This window comes from Caretta caretta, chromosome 3 (assembly GCF_965140235.1).
Source record: "Caretta caretta isolate rCarCar2 chromosome 3, rCarCar1.hap1, whole genome shotgun sequence".
Classification (NCBI taxonomy): domain Eukaryota; kingdom Metazoa; phylum Chordata; order Testudines; family Cheloniidae; genus Caretta; species Caretta caretta.
This window is the reverse complement of record NC_134208.1, coordinates 36,873,181-36,894,649: the sequence shown is the minus strand read 5'-3', so window position 1 is coordinate 36,894,649 and position 21,469 is coordinate 36,873,181. Positions and strand designations below refer to the sequence as shown.

At 42.1% G+C, this 21,469-nt stretch overlaps 1 long non-coding RNA gene across 1 annotated transcript; it reads right to left on the bottom strand.

Annotated features, from left to right (window-relative positions):
* Positions 1 to 17,018: 17,018 nt before the first annotated feature.
* On the bottom strand, positions 17,019 to 18,661 carry LOC142071390 (uncharacterized). Its single transcript, XR_012667422.1, has 2 exons — positions 18,188 to 18,661; positions 17,019 to 17,556 (listed from the first exon to the last, which is right to left on the bottom strand). It is a non-coding gene; the product is annotated as an uncharacterized LOC142071390 (long non-coding RNA).
* Positions 18,662 to 21,469: the final 2,808 nt, after the last annotated feature.

Below are 21,469 nucleotides of genomic sequence, written 5' to 3'. Positions count from 1 at the left end.
TATGAGTAGTTTACAGGGATTTGTAGAAACTAAGTGTACATATTTAAATATGATGAACCGTTTTTTCTCAACATCAGTAAAAGCAGGCTATCAGCTATGCTGATATTCATTTTAGTTACACAGACTAGTGTTTAAGTAGAAGGAAAAAGGATATCTATCAATATACAATTTAAATACTATGGTGTGTTAACCTATAGGATAACTGCACTCCAGTATAGGTTCCCTACAGTGGTGTAAATCAGCATGTAAATACAATGACTTGTATATGATTAAGGCTAAGATTTGGTCACTGATATTTTTTGTAAAATTCGTGGACAGGTCACAGGCAATAAAAAAAAATTAATGAAGTCCGTGACCTGTCCCTGACTTTCACTAACAATATCCCTGACAAAATGGGGAGGTAGGTTCAGCTCAGCACCCACTGCTGCTGGAGCTCTGACCACTGCGGTGAGTGAGAGCTCTGCCCCTCCCTTCCCGCATGGTGGCTGAGCAGTTCTGGGAGGGCCATCTACCTGTGGCAGCAGGGAGCTTTGGGGTGTTCCCCACCACCTGCAGTGAGTGGAAGCTCCGGGGGTCCCCCTGCCTTCCACCATGGCTGGACAGCTGCAGAGTGCACCCACCACAACAGGGAAGCTGCAGGGGGCCCCTGCTGCACCCCGTGCCTGGGCAGCTGCAGGAGGGCTCCCCGACTGCCCACTATGGCTGGACAGCTGCAGGGTCCTCCCACCAGGGCAGGGCCGGGAGATGAAGGGCAGGGGCAGCTTGGAGCTCCAGCCCCGGGGCAGAAAATGTCACGGAGGTCATAGAAGTTACGGATTCCGTGACTTCCATGACCTCCGTGACATTATTGTAGCCTTATGTATGAACATAATGACAGCACTGATCAGCAACAGTTGGTCACACAAAGACAATCCAATAATATTTGCATATGTTTGTGCTTTTGATCACATAAGTGCATGTAAAAATATGTCCTATTTTCAGTTAGACCAGTAGCCTGCTTTCCTCTTATAAAATTATTTCCAATTATTTGTGCACATAGTCATAAATGGAATGGTGATTTATTTCTGCAGCTCTCCCATTTTATAACTCACACTGCAATCAATGGGCCTAATTCTCTACTGGAAAGAAAGAAAGAAAGAAAGAAAGAAAAAAAGAAAGAAAGAAAGAAAGAAAGAAGCAGCAGCAGAGCTCTGTGTAGCTCAAAAGCTTGTTTCTTTCACCAACAGAAATTGGTCCAATAATAGAAAGTATTTGACCACCTTGTCTCTCTTGCACCTTGTGTTGTCTTTTACACCTGTGCAAACTGAGTATCAGATGCTCCCAGATTATAATGGTACCATTTTACAGTCACTTTGCACATGTGGACACAACTACAAGGTGCCAAACAGGGGGGAATAAGGTCCAATGGGAATTCTATGTGAGGAAGGGCTGCTAGCTTGGGCCATAAATGTATTCTTAAAAGGCAATCTTATAAAAAATGTAGCCATGAAAGACCAAAGAGATTCAGCTTAATATGATTCAGTATATATTTTAATATTTTAATAGTATGCCCAGTCTGAAAGCTACACTTCATTTAAACTAGATTTTTACAGCAGCAGTCAGGGTCGTTTTATAGAAGAAAACTCATTAGCAATATAGCAGACATATGAATATAAATGCAACAGGAAAAACTCAGACTGGAAAGGCACAGATATGAAGGCAGCATGTTTACAAAGGTCTCATTTCTATACTGACTTTGCAAACTTCTTTTAATAGTGTTACAATGACAGGCTCAAATTGGATACTGATGTTACTTGGCAGACAGATGAGTCTTCCTAATGGATGAACATGTACCTATATGTTTTACTGCAAGAAAATTGAAATCAAGCTTACACCTTTGTACACTTCCAGCTGATATAAAATAAGGCTTCTAGCCCTTCTCAGAGGTATTATATTCCCCCTCTTTCCCCACAATATCTCTAATCAGTTACACCATGGTAGATTACATGTAGGTTATCTGCTTACCTGCCATCCCAGCTCAACTCTGAATCCAAGAACAAACTTCGCCCTGAGCTGACTGGCTTAGAGAACAGTTGGAGTGCTGATATATTAATCTTTCAGCTGTTAATTCCATGGATCAGAAACAAAAGGTAGGAACTAAAATCACCTGAGTCTAATCACTTGTAAGTCTCTCCGTCACTAATCAGTAGTATTTTATAGCCTCCTGTCCAGCTCCTCAATAATTCAAACACTAGCAATAGCAGGTATCTTACTTAGTCTTTTTGATGTTCTAGTGAGACAATCCATTATGTACCGTTCATTTTAACTGAAGATGCAACTGTTTTGTGCAGCCCTTGTGGTTCTTTACAAGTTCCAGTAAGAAAAGCATGGTCAAATTTTCATTGGTCCTCAAGGAGGATATTGTATTAAAAGCAGGAAGGAAATTAAATATACATTTTTTGTTACATGCTACTGTCTCAGTAGTGAATTGGGTTAAATGGAGAGGGCAATAGATTATTTTAAACTTAATGAGCTGATAACAGAAGACATCATGTTTGAGAGTGAAGATCATTATATTCCATTCTTTGTCCGTTGCACAATGGCTGTAGATGAAGATAAGAAAAGTGGGAGACACAACTACTCTACCCTCAGACAAATCCAGCTTCATTGGTGCCCAAGTGACTGAGGTACACCAACTCTGAGTGACAGCTCAAACACAGTTCTTGAAGAACTTTAATGTGGTTGGGGGTGGGGCAAGATCTAAAGATCTCCCTGGCTCACAATATGATGCTTCTACAATGCTTATGTAGTCCCTATCCAAGTGTGTTATTAACTACAGTTTGAAAAGATGCTTAAACAACCTGGGTGACTGTCACATTCTGGGGTGCAGTCCAGACCAGTGAGGGGTTGGGTGTCTCACAATGCTTTGCTGTTGTAGCTCCAACCACGGCCGCTCACAAAAAAACCCTAACACCCTGAGTGTCTGTATACAGCCACAGCCCTGGTCTAGCAACTCTGACCCCAGCAGTCTGCCAACAACACTCCAGTCACACTCTGACTTCCACCTACCTTGGTTACTACCTGCAAGGTGACCCCAACATGCTCCCAGTCCTGAATTTTCCCAGAAAAACAGGTGTTCTGTGCTGTCCAGCCCTTTCCTGGACAGTTCAGATATTAGAGCCCCTCTACAGGGTCAATATTCAACAGTTTGCTATTTAAACTGGAGTTACCAAACAGTTCAGTTTAAACACAACATTAGATTAATTTAGATTAAAAATAAAACAAGTTTATTTAAATACAAAGAGATAGATTTTAAGTTGAATATAAGTATAAGGTATTTGTGATGTTCCCCTCTGGTGTCATCTGGACCAGTGATCTGCTAGGTCACTCCAGTCCTTGACTCTGGGAGCCAGCCTTACCCTGCTCTGCTGTGAGAACCCCCACGCCTGGGCTGTTCACGCACAGCCTCTGGCATGTAAGCTGCTCCCACCTACTTGCAACCGAATGACACTAGCCAATATCCCCAGTCTAAGACACAACCCTAAGAACCTCCGTCTTGCAGTGTCCAGTTATGTCCACTGGATGCTGCAAGCTTATATGAGTTCATTAATTTCACAAAGAAATTGATATGTACCAGACTTGTTGTCCCAAGGGGAGTCTCTGACATGGTTCAAACGAAATGCACTGCTTCAGGTAGAATAAACAAACACATTTATTAACTATGAAAGATAGATTTTAAATGATTATAAGTCAAAGCATAACAAGTCCAATTTGGTCAAATGAAATAAAAGCAAAACGCATTCTAAGCTAATCTTAACACTTTAAATGCCCTTACAAACTTAGATGCTTCTCACCACAGGCTGGCTGGTTGCTCTTCAGCCAGGCTCTCCCCTTTGATCAGTGCTTCAGTCACTTGGTGTGGTGTCTGTAGATGTAGATGGAAGAGAGAGGAAGACCAAGGCAAATATCTCTCCCTTTTATCATGTCCTTTCTTCCCTCTTGGCTTTGCCCCCCCACAACTTCAGAGTCACGTGAGCATTACCTCATCACAGTCCCAAACTGACCAAAGGAAGGGGGGTGACTCACTCGAGAGTGCAACAGATCCTTTTTTCCTGAGGCTGGGCTGGGTTTGTCCCATTCATGCCCTGATGAGGTGTGAACTAGCTCTCTGCTTTTGAAGAGTTTTTGCCTGGGCTTGCTTTAAGCCATGAGGACACATGTTCAGCTTCATAACTATATACATGAAATTACAACCTAAAACATTACTATAACAATGATCACTATAACATTACCATAACAACAATGCTCAGTACATCATGAGCATTCCGAAGACACCTGACATGACAAACTTTGCATTAGACCCCACACACTCATATTATAAGAATGAACGTGGGGGTGCTGAATGTTGCTCTGAGGTACAGAATGTCACAGTATTAAAGTCAGAAATGGTTAGAAGGAGAATAAAGATAAAACGGTTCCTAGTAGATAAAACTTAACTAACTAGATGTGGTTCAAGGTAAAATCCTTACCACATGTTCCCAGCAACAGCGCTGACCAAATTCTCAGGTCAGGATCTCCCCCCCAAAGTCAAAGGGCTGGTTCCTTTGTCTTCTTAGGTGGGTAAAAGAGAGAGAGAAGGAGGGAGAGAGATAACCTGGTGTGTTTTTGCTGCTCACTTTTATAGTCCAATCACCCTTTGAAATTTATTTTCCTGAGGGTTACCCTAGATAAAGTTCCTTCCAGCTGTGAGGAAGGAGACATGGAGTCTTGCGGTGAAAGAGGTTCCATGTTGTTGTCTACTAAAATGCCTATTGATCTGTCCCTGTCTCTCTTCACTACTAAAGAATGGCTACTTGACAAATGATTGCCAATCAGCTTAGAAGACACCTCGCTAGAGGCATCGGCTTCTCCTTCATCTTTGAGAAACCAGTTTACCCCCCTCCACACTTGTCTGGTAAACACATTATAGTCATAATTTCAGCTTATGTTCATAACTCTTAATACACATTTTGTACTACAGAACCCAAGAATACTGAAGATGGTGTGTTATTAGTTTTTAAACGGTACTTCACAAGCATATTTTGCATAAAGATTATCACAAAAATGTGTAGGGTGTGAATACAGGGATGTTTTAAGTCACAGTGACCTTAACAACGCAGGAAATAAAATACACATATATTGCGATGTAGTAGAAAGTACACCTATTACCCAAAAGTTCTCATCTCAATAAATAACTGCCCAGATGGCAATGTTGCCTGAAGATTTTAATCAGATACTATGGTGATGAGTGCAGTCTAAGAACCTATATAGTACAGAATAGAATAAAATAGGGTATTCACCTAGTTACACTCATTTTGGTTCCCATCATAATGTATGCACTAGCTAACTTTAATGTATTTACTTCTGTGCTAATATATGGAAGTACTTGAAAAAGTATCCCTAGTTCCCCTCGTGATATTCACTGATTTTTTCAACATGGTTACTGGAAACAGTGATAGAAATATACCTATTTCTCCCTCTATTTATTGCTGTTTCTCATTCTTTTTAGGAGCAGACTCACCATATTTAAGTCATTTGCGGGGGCAGAACCAATATATTTTTTCAGGAAAACATTCTGCAGTATTCTGTTTTATCTCCATTTTTTTCTAAATAGCAAAGATACTCTTCATTTGTCAAGTGACTTTATTCTCAAGATCAGCAAGTTCTTTCAAAAGCTAATAAATTATGCCTCAAGATCCCTGTGAGATAGACAATTATTATTTTTTCTAGTCTGAAAGTGAGGCAAAAAAAGGTTAAGGAATTTGCTAGAGGTCAACCAGCAAGTCAATGACCTAGCTAGAAATAAAGACACTAGGTAGCCTGACTCCCAGTTATGTATGCTTACCACTTGATAACATCCCCACAATAAATTAATAGATTCAGTCTGGTAGTCATGACTCTAGACAGACACTGACCTCTTACTAAATAATTTGTGGATGTGTATATCGCGCACCAGTCAATCAATACCACTAGCCTGTTCAAGCTTTATAGCTTTCCTGCAAAGACAGCACACACACATTTCCTTAAGAGGATGACAAAGAGAATCTATAACTCTTGAAGCACATATCAAACAATAAAGCATCCCTTGGTTAAAGAATTTGCCTCAGCCAAGCTTTCATACTACTTGTGTTCACTTTCAGGGACCATTCATACTACTGACCCAGATATTCATAAAAGCAAATTTCAAAGATGGGTGTGTAGGAAACAGAACTCTAGATTCACAGTCTTGAATAGTCACTCTGAAAATTTTTGCGAACTCACCCTCTCAAGAAACAGAAAAAATATTATGTGATTTCTCTGACAAATCACAAGTAACCAATAAATAAATTATAGTATACTCAGGAATATTCTGTAAACAAAAAGAAAAAAACTAAATTCCTAGGTAAATCATTTATCAAATTTATTCACAGAGCTCTCATTAATATGTTTATGTTCCCCTAGTATGTTCTAATAAAGCTATTGTTATTGCTGGCACCAATCTGTCTTGGTGAAGTTTATTCTGACACTACCTGTTAATGGTAATTCATCCAGGCTTTGTACAGAATATTGTTCTGGATTACTCAGTGGTATAGTACCAACAGAAGTAGCAATCTTGGTCTGCTAGATGCAAAATACAGGTTTAAGAAATATCTGGGAATCCTACCTCCCCATTCTAGTATCACTAAGATAGATCAGAATGGTATCAAACTATTTCTGGCAAGGGAAGAACAGAAAGGTAAGGAAAGAAAGAAAATCTGGGAATAGTATAAAAGCGAGAAAGAAGGAAGATAGAGAAAATGTGTAGAAAATAAAAATGAAAGGCAACAGTGGGAAAGAAACAGGAAGAACCAAGACGAGAAAAGTTAGTAATCAACAGCAGATAAATTATTTTCAAGACAAGCTTGAAGTGAGAGACTCTGCTACCCAGAGGCCAGATTGGGAGTCTTTCTTCATGTTGACTAGTACCCTAAACATGGGTATTCAGCTGAAAGCAATGGAATTATTTGTGGAGTCAAATACTACTAAGTGTGAATATGGCCCTTAGAAAGAAAATTCCTGGACATTGACAAACTGCTGTAATAACAATTAATTTATATATAGAGAGAACAGGTAAAACTAAAACTTTTGGTCCCATAAAAAAGGAGCCTGTCAGCCCATGCAGAAAAAAAAAAAAACCAAATCCCAGAATTTGACAAGAATTGAAACGAACAGGTACTTGAAAAAAAATGGTTTGCTTACATTACAAACTGGCTACTTTGCGAGATTCTCCCCTCCCTCCCTCTCTTCACACCCCCTATTTCCCAAACTCCTTCTTGCTGGACGTTCCTGACATGTCAGTGCTTGGAAGTGGACTATGGCATGTCAATAGCTGATAATGTTGGTTGACCATAATCAAAACACAGTGCCATGTGTTTAAAGTGCGAGAGAAAACAACCTGGTCTCTGAGAATTTCTGAAACAACTATGTGACCTGTACTGCAAACTAGCTAAACTATGAGGACAGCCTGTGGCTTGCAGCATTTGATTTCTGTGGGTGGAAGACTTTTGTTGCAGAGCAACCAAGGGTGAATCCATCAAGTTTCTGTATGCTATTCTCTCTCCCTCTCTCTCAGCAGACCTCCCAGTCTGAGGCCAGGTCTACACTATAAACTTACATCAGTGTAACTATGTCGCTCTGGGTGTGAAACATCCACACACCTGAGTGACGCAATTATATCGACCTAACCCCCAGTGTAGATACAACTATGCTGACAGGAGGGTTTCTCCCATCAACACAGCTCCCACTTCTTGCGGAGGTGGATTAACCATGTCAACAGGATAAGCTGTCCCATCAGCATCGTAGCATCTTCACTGAAGCACTACAGCAGCAGCACAGCTGCGCCACTTCAGCGTTTTAAGTGTAGACCTGCCCTGATCTTCCAAGCAGTTTGTAAGGAATAGAGCCGATTTCAATGATTGACTCGTAAACTTGTGTCTGCCCAGTACATAGCTGAGGTTGTCTTGGGGAATAAAACGTAGTACTACATTATCACTAGCTAAGATTTCCTTCTTAGCAAGTCACCTTGAGCCATGACTATAAATTGGATTTGGAGAATAGGGACAATTAACTTCCACTTCTATATTTTTTCCCGTCAGCCACCAGCCTCAGACTTGCCAAATCTCCCAGAAGATGCCTGTCTGTCTATCTGTTTTATATGGTGGCCATGACTGTGATATTTGAGTGCTTCCAAAAAATTATTAACTATACACATAAAGGTCTCTCTCAGTCTCTCCCTGAATCAGCAGGAAAGGTTAGGGAGGAGAAGCTGGTTTTTTGCTCTGAAGACCCCAAAACTCATGATCATCCTGGAGCAAGTTCCAGATTTCTAGACCAGTCGCTGGAAAGCTCTGTCACTTGAACACAAGTTTCATTTTTGAGATTGACAGTGGAGAAGAGAAAAACCACAAAGAAGAATGGGGTCGGGAGAGGGGGAAAGAGAAGAGGAGGGGAAGAATGTCATCAGAAAACCCAAGATCTTTTCAAGTTAATGGAAAAACAAACGTCTACACAAAGTTTAGCAGATTTTCTTTAATCTAGATCCTGGCCCAGGATTGTTAAAGTTTCTTAGGCATCTGAGTTGCCCCCTTGGTGCCTAAACTGAGCCTGAACATACAGAGACTGGACCAGATGCCAGGACAGGGACGCAGAGACTCACTCTGGAAAATGAAGTAGAAAGCTGATTAGCTGAATGAACACAGAACTGTAAACTATAATGCAAAATGCACATGTTTCCTATAAACTGTATACTGTCTCCAGTTCTGGCATCCACAATTCAAGAAGGAAGTTGAAAAATTTGAGAGTGCTCACAGAAGAGACAAGATGATCATAATTGTCCTTTATGGCCATATAATCTATGAATCTAAGACTAAACAATGAAGGTGTTTGAAATACAGGAAAAAAAGTTCTCCTTTTTTTCATTTGGTGATGATACTCTTAGCTGTAGTTTTTTGCTGTTCAGCACCATCATTAATTGGAGGTGCTGGGAACGTGAGGAAAGTCAAGAAACTATCAGATTCCAATTAGAAATCTATAAAGAACTCTCACCCAAGTGGTTACGGGGCACCAACTAATGGTCAACTGAGCTGTCTGCATATGCTTTGATTCAACTGTCTTTTAGCTTGATGGAGGAGGTTGATGGGGATGGCTGGATGCTTTTTAGGTCAGAGGTAAGTAAGGAAGCTAGTGTCATGGGAAATGTTGAGAGGAGCTTGGCTGATTTGTTCTTTCATTTGATACTTAATATCATGTCCACTACATAGGGAAAGGGGCTATTTATTTAATGCGCTTAAAAGATGTAAACAATTGTAAGTATTACTGTTACTTAAACAGGGGTCATCACACTAGGAAAACCTTGAAGATATAGCACACTGAAATGTAAACCTGATTAAATTGTTCACTTGCTCTTATTATGTTTAAACAAGGGTTAAACATTCACTTGATCTTTTCATGTTTAAACAAGTGTTTACTCCCTTGCAACCCTAGCTTCTCTTGACCTGCAGTGGAGTCATGGTAAAGCTGAAAGTAAATTGCTATTTGAGGAAATGCCCTTTTTTAAAAGGTTACCCCACTGTGCAAGTGCTTTTTAAAATAGCATGTGGTATCTCTGTATAATATAAGGTGTAAGCACAGGAGCTCTCCTGTGTATGTCTGATATTTTCTAGAAAAAAATTAAGGGGAAAGGGAAGAAGACAGACGAGGAGAGTGTTACATTTCTTTTTTCAGAGTAACAGCCGTGTTAGTCTGTATTCGCAAAAAGAAAAGGAGGACTTGTGGCACCTTAGAGACTAACCAGTTTATTTGAGCAGAAGCTTTCGTGAGCTATAGCTCACTTCATCGGATGCATACTGTGGAAACTGCAGAAGACATTATATACACAGAGACCATGAAACAATACCTCCTCCCACCCCACTCTCCTGCTGGTAATAGCTTATCTAAAGTGATCACTCTCCTTACCATGTGTATGATAATCAAGTTGGGCCATTTCCAGCACAAATCCAGGTTTTCTCACCCTCCACCCCCGCCCCCACAAACTCACTCTCCTGGCTGGTAATAGCCCATCCAAAGTGACCACTTTCCTTACAATGTGTATGAAAATCAAGGTGGGCCATTTCCAGCACAAATCCAGGTTTTCTCAACCCCCCCCCCAAAACACACACACACACAAACTCACTCTCCTGCCATGTACATTGGTCAAACTGGACAGTCTCTATGTAAAAGAATAAATGGACACAAATCAGATGTCAAGAATTATAACATTCATAAACCAGTCGGAGAACACTTCAATCTCTCTGGTCATGCAATTACAGACATGAAGGTCACTATCTTAAAACAAAAAAACTTCAAATCCAGACTCCAGCGAGAAACTGCTGAATTGGAATTCATTTGCAAATTGGATACTATTAATTTAGGCTTAAATAGAGACTGGGAGTGGCTAAGTCATTATGCAAGTTAGCCTATTTCCCCTTGTTTTTTCCTACCCTCCTCCCCACCCCACCCCCCCGACGTTCTGGTTAAACTTGGATTTATGCTGGAAATGGCCCACCTTGATTATCATACACATTGTAAGGAGAGTGGTCAGTTTCGATGAGCTATTGCCAGCTGGAGAGTGAGTTTGTGTGTGTGTGGTGGGGGGGAGGGGGGGAGAAAACCTGGATTTGTGCTGGAAATGGCCCACCTTGATTTTAATGCACATTGTAGGGAGAGTGGTCACTTTGGATGAACTATTACCAGCAGGAGAGTGAGTTTGTGTGTGTATGGGGGTGGAGGGTGAGAAAACCTGGATTTGTGCTGGAAATGGCCCACCTTGATTATCATGCACATTGTAGGGAAAGTGGTCACTTTGGATAAGCTATTACCAGCAGGAGAGTGAGTTTGTGTGTGTGTTTTTTGGAAAAAAAAAAAGGGGGGGGTGAGAAAACCTGGATTTGTGCTGGAAATGGCCCACCTTGATTATCATACACATTGTAAAGAGAGTGGTCACTTTGGATGGGCTATTACCAGCAGGAGAGTGAGTTGGGGGGGGGAGGGTGAGAAAACCTGGATTTGTGCTGGAAATGGCCCAACTTGATTATCATACACATTGTAAGGAGAGTGATCACTTTAGATAAGCTATTACCAGCAGGAGAGTGGGGTGGGAGGAGGTATTGTTTCATGGTCTCTGTGTATATAATGTCTTCTGCAGTTTCCACAGTATGCATCCGATGAAGTGAGCTGTAGCTCACGAAAGCTTATGCTCAAATAAATTGGTTAGTCTCTAAGGTGCCACAAGTACTCCTTTTCTTTTTACATTTCTTTTGGCATTAGACTCCTTCCAGGTTGAATTGCTGATTATCTATTTTTCAAGAAACCCTCCACAGTGTCCTCTGAATTAGAATCCGTACAGCATGTAGAGAAAGAGCAACAGCTGTCTAGATTAGCTATCATCCCTTGTCAAAATAAAAGAGCTATTTCTCAGCATTAGACAGTACACTACAAATAACACAATTTAAAAACAAAAACTACAGTGCTTCCTTCTTATCATTATTTGCATTTCATTAGGACAAACATGTCTACCCAAATGAATCAAAAATACTTCTTTTCCTTTGCTTACATCATCAAACCCTTTCATCAGTGTCATGTTAATCACTGGATCTTTATTTTATTTGTTGCATTTGCTGCAGTTTTGCTTTTATAGTTAAGTGTTGTTATATCTTAACAAGTTTGTCTGTAAATACCTTCAATGGTTCAGGTCAGCTTAATGATTTATCAGCTATACAAACCCTCACAGAAATGCACCATCTAGCTTCGGAGCTGAACCTACAAATACCAAAGAATGCAGGACATAGTTAAAGCCTGATTTAAAGGGAAGGGAAGTTGAGTCAACATAAAGTGACTATGTGCAAGTTTATTGGGATTTTGTTTTCTCTAACAAGCCAGAAATGCATATTTTACCATTATTTCAGTGAGAAAAAAGAAACCTATGTCAAGCTCTTTGTGAGAACATTAAGGTACATACAGTAACAGTAATTATTAGTTAAGTAATTTTAATTAACAAATAATGACCCATAGAATATCTCTCATGAATGTGTTGAATTTCAATTATGAGTTTTATTAATCAATATATAATCTAATGGTTAAAACTTATTAAGACGTAATAAATCTTTTTTTTTAATTAAAGTGTTATCACATAGTGATAAACTTATCAAACTCTTTACCATCCTGGATACTGGGTTTTTATACCAATATTGAACTATGGGTCCTTAATACAAGTCTCTTACCAATTTACCAGCTAAGCTTTGTAACAGTCAAAAGTTACTAAACTGTCACTTGACAGTTCAACAAAAGCAATTCTATTTATGAAATTAAACAATTATTTAATTATTAAAATAGCAATTCGGTTCTCAGATAATGATCATGCATAGCCAACTGCATGCATGCCTGCACACATGCATAGCACAGTCTAATATATAGTTAAATGTTTTACCTGGTTTTTCATATAAGCAGATCTTTTAATACCTTTGTTGAAAAATCAACATTCATTCGTGCTCTAATCACTTACTATTTAAAATGGAAAGGCATATTATTATGAAACCCCTTTGTTGAAAAGATCTTATAGCACCAGAACTTCCTCAAGGTGACTCTTGTCATTCAAGGTGTTCTATCCAGAATTTCTTTCTTTATACATTACAGCTTCTTTATACATTAGCAATCCAATTTCTTTACATAAGTTTGATTTCCCATCAAATAGATTGTCAGTTCTGTATTTGATATAACAGTAAGTCTTTATTCTGTATTTCAATTTAAACCAACCCACAAAAAGGAAAATGTATGTTCCTCAATCACAAATTCTCTAGGAGTTTGTTGATAGTAGGCTAGCTGATTCTGTTTCCAAAACCCCATCTTCTGTGAAACATAGAAAACAGCTTCTCTTTGCTTCCTATAAGTTTCTGGCATATCACTATCATTGATATACACAGTAAAGTTAATACATTCCATATTTTATGGATCTAATCATTCCACCCTCATCCTTCTTCCCCCTTTCCATCTGTCTATTATAGTGCTTGTACAATGTCTAGCACAGCATCCACATCACAAAAACTGGCATGAATTGGCATCTTTGTTGACAGTTTCAGCAACAAGGCCAAAGATTGAATCAGCAAGGAGACTGAACTACCTGCCCACCCTTAAGGATATAATTACACACATTCTATAGCTGTTCTGTGGATAAACAGGATTTCAAATCTCCATGGCTACTAATCTGGAACCTTTCATGAGCTCTAAATTCACTATACAAGACATATAAAGTTGTTGACAAAGGAGGATAGTAAAAAGATGAAAAAGAGAGGTTTGAAAGCAAGTGTGAAAGGACGGTCAAAAAAAACTTAAGCAAAGGACAAGGAGAGACAAAGTACTGAAGTAATCTGCTGTGATAAGAAGTTTTTGTTTTCTGTTTCTGGAAGCATGGATAGCAATTACAGTTCAACTTCTATTCTGATTCAGAGTTTGGTTCAGCCACTTAAGAAAACAGGCTCTTTTAAAAAAAAGTTAAGATCCAGATTTCAGAAAAAAATAAGTCTGGATGTTCATACTCAAACTTCTGTTTCAGGCCCAATACTAGCTTAGTCCTCTGTAGTAATGGGACTAAAATCAAATCTACAATAAGGCACAATATACTGTGCTGGTGCAGGAACCATTTCCCTTTCATCCTGTTGAAGTGTTCAAGACAGACAATCCTAACTTGTTCTTTTACCTTAAATTATTAACATAACTGGTAGTTTCCCAAAGCACCTTTCAAAGCAAAGCTATATTTGTTCTGATGGTGCAATTATTAGTCAGCAATCAAGAATCTATAGGAAAACTATATGAAATATTTAAATTGGAATTAAAATGGAAAGAGTAGAAGAGGTATATATTTAGGCAGCTATTTCAATAATTTATTATAGTTGCAACGATGTAACTGAAAACCTACAATTGCAAACCCAGAATTTGTATGATTTTCTAGTAAAAGTGTCTGTAATGAACTTTTATAACAACAAAACCAGGAAAACAAACTTAAAATGTTATTTTACACTTTTATACACTGGTTCTTAAAATGTCCGTGGGGATCACAGGAGTGAAATCAGATGGTCAACACAACATGCCAATGAAAACATGTTTTGTCTCAAGGAAATCCCGTTTATCCCAAAACTCAGGGTATGTCTACACTACGGAATTAGGTTGAATTTATAGAAGTCGTTTTTTTAGAAATCGGTTTTATATATTCGAGTGTGTGTGTCCCCACAGAAAATGCTCTAAGTGCATTAAGTGCATTAACTCGGCGGAGTGCTTCCACAGTACCAAGGCAAGCGTCGACTTCCGGAGCGTTGCACTGTGGGGAGCTATCCCACAGTTCCCGCAGTCTCCGCTGCCCATTGGAATTCTGGGTTGAGATCCCAATGCCCGATGGGGCTAAAACATTGTCGCGGGTGGTTCTGGGTACATATCGTCAGGCCCCCGTTCCCTCCCTCCCTCCCTCCATGAAAGCAAGGGCAGACAATCGTTTCGCGCCTTTTTTCCTGAGTTACCTGTGCAGACACCATACCACGGCAAGCATGGAGCCCGCTCAGGTAACTGTCACCGTATGTCTCCTGGGTGCTGGCAGATGCGGTACTGCATTGCTAGACAGTAGCAGCAACCCATTGTCTTCTGGCAGCAGATGGTGCAATACGACTGGTAGCCGTCATCGTCATGTCAGAGGTGCTCCTGGCCACGTCGGCCGGGAGCGCCTGGGCAGACATGGGCGCAGGGACTAAATTTGGAGTGACTTGACCAGGTCATTCTCTTTAGTCCTGCAGTCAGTCCTATTGAACCATCTTATGGTGAGCAGGCAGGCGATACGGATTGCTAGCAGTCGTACTGTACCACCTTCTGCTGGGCAGGCAAGAGAGGAGGATGGCTAGCAGTTGTATTGTACCATCTTCTGCCGGGCAGGCAAGAGATGAGGATGGCTAGCAGTCGTACTGTACCATCTTCTGCCGAGCAGCCATGAGATGTGGATGGCATGCAGTCCTTCTGCACCATCTGCTGCCAGCCAAAGATGTAAAAGATAGATGGAGTGGATCAAAACAAGAAATAGACCAGATTTGTTTTGTACTCATTTGCTTCCCCCCCTCCCCTGTCTAGGGGACTCATTCCTTTAGGTCACACTGCAGTCACTCACAGAGAAGGTGCAGCGAGGTAAATCTAGCCATGTATCAATCAGAGGCCAGACTAACCTCCTTGTTCCAATAAGAACAATAACTTAGGTGCACCATTTCTTATTGGAACCCTCCGTGAAGTCCTGCCTGAAATACTCCTTGATCTAAAGCCATCCCCTTTGTTGATTTTAGCTCCCTGAAACCAACCCTGTAAGCCGTGTCATCAGTTGCCCCTCCCTCCGTCAGAGCAACGGCAGACAATCGTTCCATGCCTTTTTTCTGTGCAGACGCCATACCAAGGCAAGCATGGAGGCCGCTCAGTTCACTTTGGCTATTAGGAGCACATTAAACACCACACGCATTATCCAGCAGTATATGCAGCACCGGAACCTGGCAGAGTGATACCGGGCGAGGAGGCGACGTCAGCGCGGTCACGTGAGTGATCAGGACATGGACACAGATTTCTCTGAAAGCATGGGCCCTGCCAATGCATGCATTATGGTGCTAATGGGTCAGGTTCATGCTGTGGAATGCCGATTCTGGGCTCGGGAAACAAGCACAGACTGGTGGGACCGCATAGCATTGCAGGTCTGGGACGATTCCCAGTGGCTGCGAAACTTTCGCATGCGTAAGGGCACTTTCATGGAACTTTGTGACTTGCTTTCCCCTGCCCTGAAGCGCATGAATACCAAGATGAGAGCAGCCCTCACAGCTGAGAAGCGAATGGCGATAGCCCTGTGGAAGCTTGCAACACCAGACAGCTACCGGTCAGTTGGGAATCAATTTGGAGTGGGCAAATCTACTGTTGGGGCTGCTGTGATGCAAGTAGCCCACGCAATCAAATATCTGCTGATATCAAGGGTAGTGACCCTGGGAAATGTGCAGGTCATAGTGGATGGCTTTGCTGCAATGGGATTCCCTAACTGTGGTGGGGCCATAGACGAAACCCATATCCCTATCTTGGCACCGGAGCACCAAGCCGGTGAGTACATAAACCGCAAGGGGTACTTTTCAATAGTGCTGCAAGCTCTGGTGGATCACAAGGGACATTTCACCAACATCAACGTGGGATAGCCGGGAAAGGTACATGACGCTCGCATCTTCAGGAACTCTGGTCTGTTTCAAAAGCTGCAGGAAGGGACTTTATTCCCAGACCAGGAAATAACTGTTGGGGACGTTGAAACGCCTATATGTATCCTTGGGGACCCAGCCTACCCCTTAATGCCATGGTTCATGAAGCCATACACAGGCAGCCTGGACAGTAGTCAGGAGCTGTTCAACTACAGGCTGAGCAAGTGCAGAATGGTGGTAGAATGTGCATTTGAACGTTTAAAGACGCGCTGGAGCAGTTTACTGACTCGCTTAGACCTCAGCGAAACCAATATTCCCACTGTTATTACTGCTTGCTGTGTGCTCCACAATATCTGTGAGAGTAAGGAGGAGACGTTTATGGTGGGGTGGGAGGTTGAGGCAAATCGCCTGGCTGCTGGTTACGCGCAGCCAGACACCAGGGCGGTTAGAAGAGCACAGGAGGGCACGGTCCGCATCAGAGAAGCTTTGAAAACCAGTTTCACGACTGGCCAGGCTACGGTGTGAAAGTTCTGTTTGTTTCTCCTTGATGAAACCCCCCGCCCCTTGGTTCACTCTACTTCCCTGTAAGCTAACCACCCGCCCCTCCTCCCTTCAATCATTGCTTGCAGAGGCAATAAAGTCATTGTTGCTTCACATTCATGTATTCTTTATTCATTCATCACACAAATAGGGGGATGACTACCAAGGTAGCCCAGGAGGGGTGGTGGAGGAAGGAAGGAAAATGCCACACAGCACTTTAAAAGTTTACAACTTTAAAATTTATTGAATGCCAGCCTTCTTTTTTTGGGGCAATCCTCTGTGGCGGAGTGGCTGGTTGGCCGGTGGCCCCCCCACCGCGTTCTTGGGCGTCTGTGTGTGGAGGCTATGGAACTTGGGGAGGATGGCGGTTGGTTACACAAGGGCTGTAGTGGCAGTCTGTGCTCCAGCTGCCTTTGCTGCAGCTCAACCATACACTGGAGCATACTGGTTTGGTCCTCCAGCAGCCTCAGCATTGAATCCTGCCTCCTCTCATCACGCTGCCGCCACATTTGAGCTTCAGCCCTGTCTTCAGCCCGCCATTTACTCTCTTCAGCCCACCACGTCTCCTCCCGGTCATTTTGTGCTTTCCTGCACTCTGACATTATTTGCCTCCATGCATTTGTCTGTGCTCTGTCAGTGTGGGAGGACAGCATGAGCTCAGAGAACATTTCATCACCAGTGCGTTTTTTTTTCTTTCTAATCTTCACTAGCCTCTGGGAAGGAGAAGATCCTGTGATCATTGAAACACATGCAGCTGGTGGAGAAAAAAAAAGGGACAACGGTATTTAAAAAGACACATTTTATAAAACAGTGGCTACACTCTTTCACGGTAAACCTTGCTGTTAACATTACATACATAGCACATGTGCTTTCGTTACAAGGTCGCATTTTGCCTCCCCCCACCGCGTGGCTACCCCCTCAACCCTCCCCCCTCCCTGTGGCTAACAGCGGGCAACATTTCTGTTCAGCCACAGGCAAACAGCCCAGGAGGAACGGGCTCCTCTGAGTGTCCCCTGAAGAAAAGCACCCTATTTCAACCAGGTGACCATGAATGATATCTCACTCTCCTGACTAACAGACTAACACGGCTGTTCCTCTGAAACCTGTCTCCTGAGGATAACACAGAGAGATAAAGAACGGATGTTGTTTGAACGCCAGCAAACATACACTGCAATGCTTTGTTGTACAATGATTCCCGAGTACGTGTTACTGGCCTGGAGTGGTAAAGTGTCCTACCATGAAGGACGCAATAAGGCTGCCCTCCCCAGAAACCTTTTGCAAAGGCTTTGGGAGTACATCCAGGAGAACCGCGAATGCCAGGGCAAAGTAATCCTTTCACATGTTTACTTTTAAACCATGTATAGTATTTTAAAAGGTACACTCACCGGAGGTCCCTTCTCCGCCTGCCAGGTCCAGGAAGCAGCCATGGGTGGGTTCGGGGGGTACTGGCTCCAGGTCCAGGGTGAGAAACAGTTCCTGGCTGACGGGAAAACCGGTTTCTCCGCTTGCTTGCTGTGAGCTATCTACAACCTCATCATCATCTTCTTCGTCCCCAAAACCTGCTTCCGTGTTGCCTCCATCTCCATTGAAGGAGTCAAACAACACAGCTGGGGTAGTGGTGGCTGAACCCCCTCAAATGGCATGCAGCTCATCATAGAAGCGGCATGTTTGGGGCTCTGACCCGGAGCGGCCGTTCGCCTCTCTGGTTTTCTGGTAGGCTTGCCTCAGCTCCTTAAGTTTCACGTGGCACTGCTTCGGGTCCCTGTTATAGCCTCTGTCCTTCATGCCCTAGGAGATTTTGACAAAGGTTTTGGCATTTCGAAAACTGGAACGGAATTCTGACAGCACGGATTCCTCTCCCCATACAGCGATCAGGTCCTGTACCTCCCGTTCAGTCCATGCTGGAGCTCTTGCGATTCTGGGACTCCATCATGGTTACCTCTGTTGATGAGCTCTGCATAGTCACCTGCAGCTTGCCACGCTGGCCAAACAAGAAATGAGATTCAAAAGTTCGCGGTTCTTTTCCTGTCTACCTGGCCAGTGCATCTGAGTTGAGAGTGCTGTCCAGAGCAGTCACAATGGAGCACTCTGGGATAGCTCCCGGAGGCCAATACCGTTGAATTGTGTCCACAATACCTCAAATTCGACCCGGCAAGGCCGATTTAAGCGCTAATCCACTTGTCAGGGGTGGAGTAAGGAAATCGATTTTAAGAGCCCTTTAAGTCGAAATAAAAAGGCTTCATCGTGTGGACGGGTGCAGGTTTACATTGATTTAACGCTGCTAAGTTCAACCTGAAGTCCTAGTGTAGACCAGGGCTCAGAAATAACCTGACTTGAAAATCTTTCATTAGACACCTGCAGCTCAGGAGGCAAGAGCGGCCAAGGTGGCTTTAAGCCCTGCTTCCAATGTGTAGGTGTGACACCCAGAATCAGAATCTTTGAATCATTATGCATTGTGACTTCACTCCCAACACACCAGTCCCATCCCCACTCCTGCACCCAGTGTACCCTTTACACCTGACTTGCGAGCTGGTCCTTGGAAGACAACCTCTTCAGTTCCTGCATTGGAAAATTCCCCTTTGGCTGGATCCACGGCTTTTAGAGCCCCTTTTCACCACTCCAGCCCTTTTACCTGGAATAAAGAACAAGGGTAAATATCTCACCTTTATGACCTGGTAGTTACACATATAGGGCTAAATATCTGCCCCTGGTACAATCCATTGGTACAAACCACTGCAAAGCCACCTTAACCAGCTTCCTCCTGGCATGGGGGAATCCCCGGGCTCTGTAGAGCTTGTGTAGCTGTCCACTTTCTGGTTGCCAGAGAATGGGGAGTGGCAAAAGACGTGTACATTTGGTATGGCTGCACAAATCCAGCTATGTCCTTCCCAAGAGCTGGTCACATAATCTCACCCAGAATTTTTTTTTTCTCTAAATGGCTACTTAGAAATATTTAAGCATACAATTATCTTTACCTATTTTTAAAAGAAAAATTAAATGGAATATAGTGTGGCTTTTATTTGTTCGTGTAAGGATAGATACAACTCTTAAGGAGTTTAAGAATATCATACAGATGTAGGGAAAGCAATTCAATAGACAGTCACTACTTGCAATTAATAATACCCAAACATGGACAAACAACGCATGAAAAGATGTATGAGGAAGAAATAGGAGAAGGTCTCTGAGTTTCTAATTTCTAATATAGGTCCCAACTCTGCTACCACATATGCAAATAGGTGTTCTCTAGAGCTCCTTCCAGGATAGGGCCCTCACAGATAAAGCGCCTATTAGAGGAATAAAGATTAATGGCAACAGGTGATGTGCAGAGAGGTGGTCTTATTCACATCAGTGGGGAAGCTGATCACCCAGGTAGTGCTGCAGAAATCAATAGGATTTATAGGGAGAGTAATTCTTCACCACTGTGAGAAAGGCAATGGGTAGGCATAATCTGGCCCTAATAATGGAAGAATGGCATGTTTGATGTGAGGTATAATTAAGACCTCAAAGAACTATGCAAGTGTTATGTATTAAAAGGTCCTGTGGTCTCTCTTTATTCTTCTTTTCCAGGATCAGATTCTGATCTCACTTACACTGAAGTGAATCTGGAGTAACTACCGTAATCAGTGGAATTACTCTGAATTAATGCCTGTGCAACTGAGCTCAGAATCTCACCCCAAAGAGCCTATCTTCATTTAGCACTTAATCTGATTCACACTGAAGTCAATGGCCTTTCAATGGAGTTATGCCAGTTTACACTAGCCACATGAGTCTTTCCGTTATCTTCAATGGGAGCTGAATTTAAGCCCTTAAACCTTTTCAAAATGGTATGATTTCTCTCCTAATTCTCTTCTTCCCATTGTTAGGAAATAGATTGACAATTCTCATGAGGCCTTTCTGGGATTCAAAAGAAATAGTCCTAAATAAATAACCATCCTTTCTTCAAAATATTTATTAAGATTAAATTCATGCAAACAACCCCGGAACAAAAGAATTTTCAGAGATGCAAGTCATCAAGATCCCAGGCTATTTCTCAATGCAGTATTTGCCTACGAAAGGAGGTACTTACCTTCTGTTTGAGCTGGTGCACTCAGCACCTCACAAACTACCTGTCTTTTTCTTTCTGAGACTGAAAAACCACCGGCTTTTTCTCAAACAACTTTACAATCCTTTGTGACCCTATCCCAGAATCGTTCGTGTTCTTTCAGCCTCACACAACATCTCTCCCACACCAATTCTGTAACTTAATAACTTGCTTTCTCTCGTTCATTATTCCATATATGGCCAAGCTAGGCATTGGTTTTAAATGCGTACACATTTTACATTGTCACATTAGAAAACTATAATCTATACATTCTCACAGAAAATTTAACGAGTTGTACATTCCCAAATTCTCTATATATTCAGTATATAGGCTGGGCAACTACTAGACTAAGCAGTTTTTCTCACCCCACTGGATATTGCAGTCCTTAATATACAGATTTGTCTCTTAAATCTGGGCCAGTCTTCAGGAGGCTTCAGTCTTCTTTGCGATGTCTTTGTTGCTTGCAGCGTAGGTGGGGGCAGGAGAAAGGCCCAGCTTGTGGTCACTTTGTTCTGTTTTACAGCCTCAGTCCCATGTGCTTGAGCATGGGGAGCACAAGTCCAGGCATGTCTGGGGGCATTGCTGA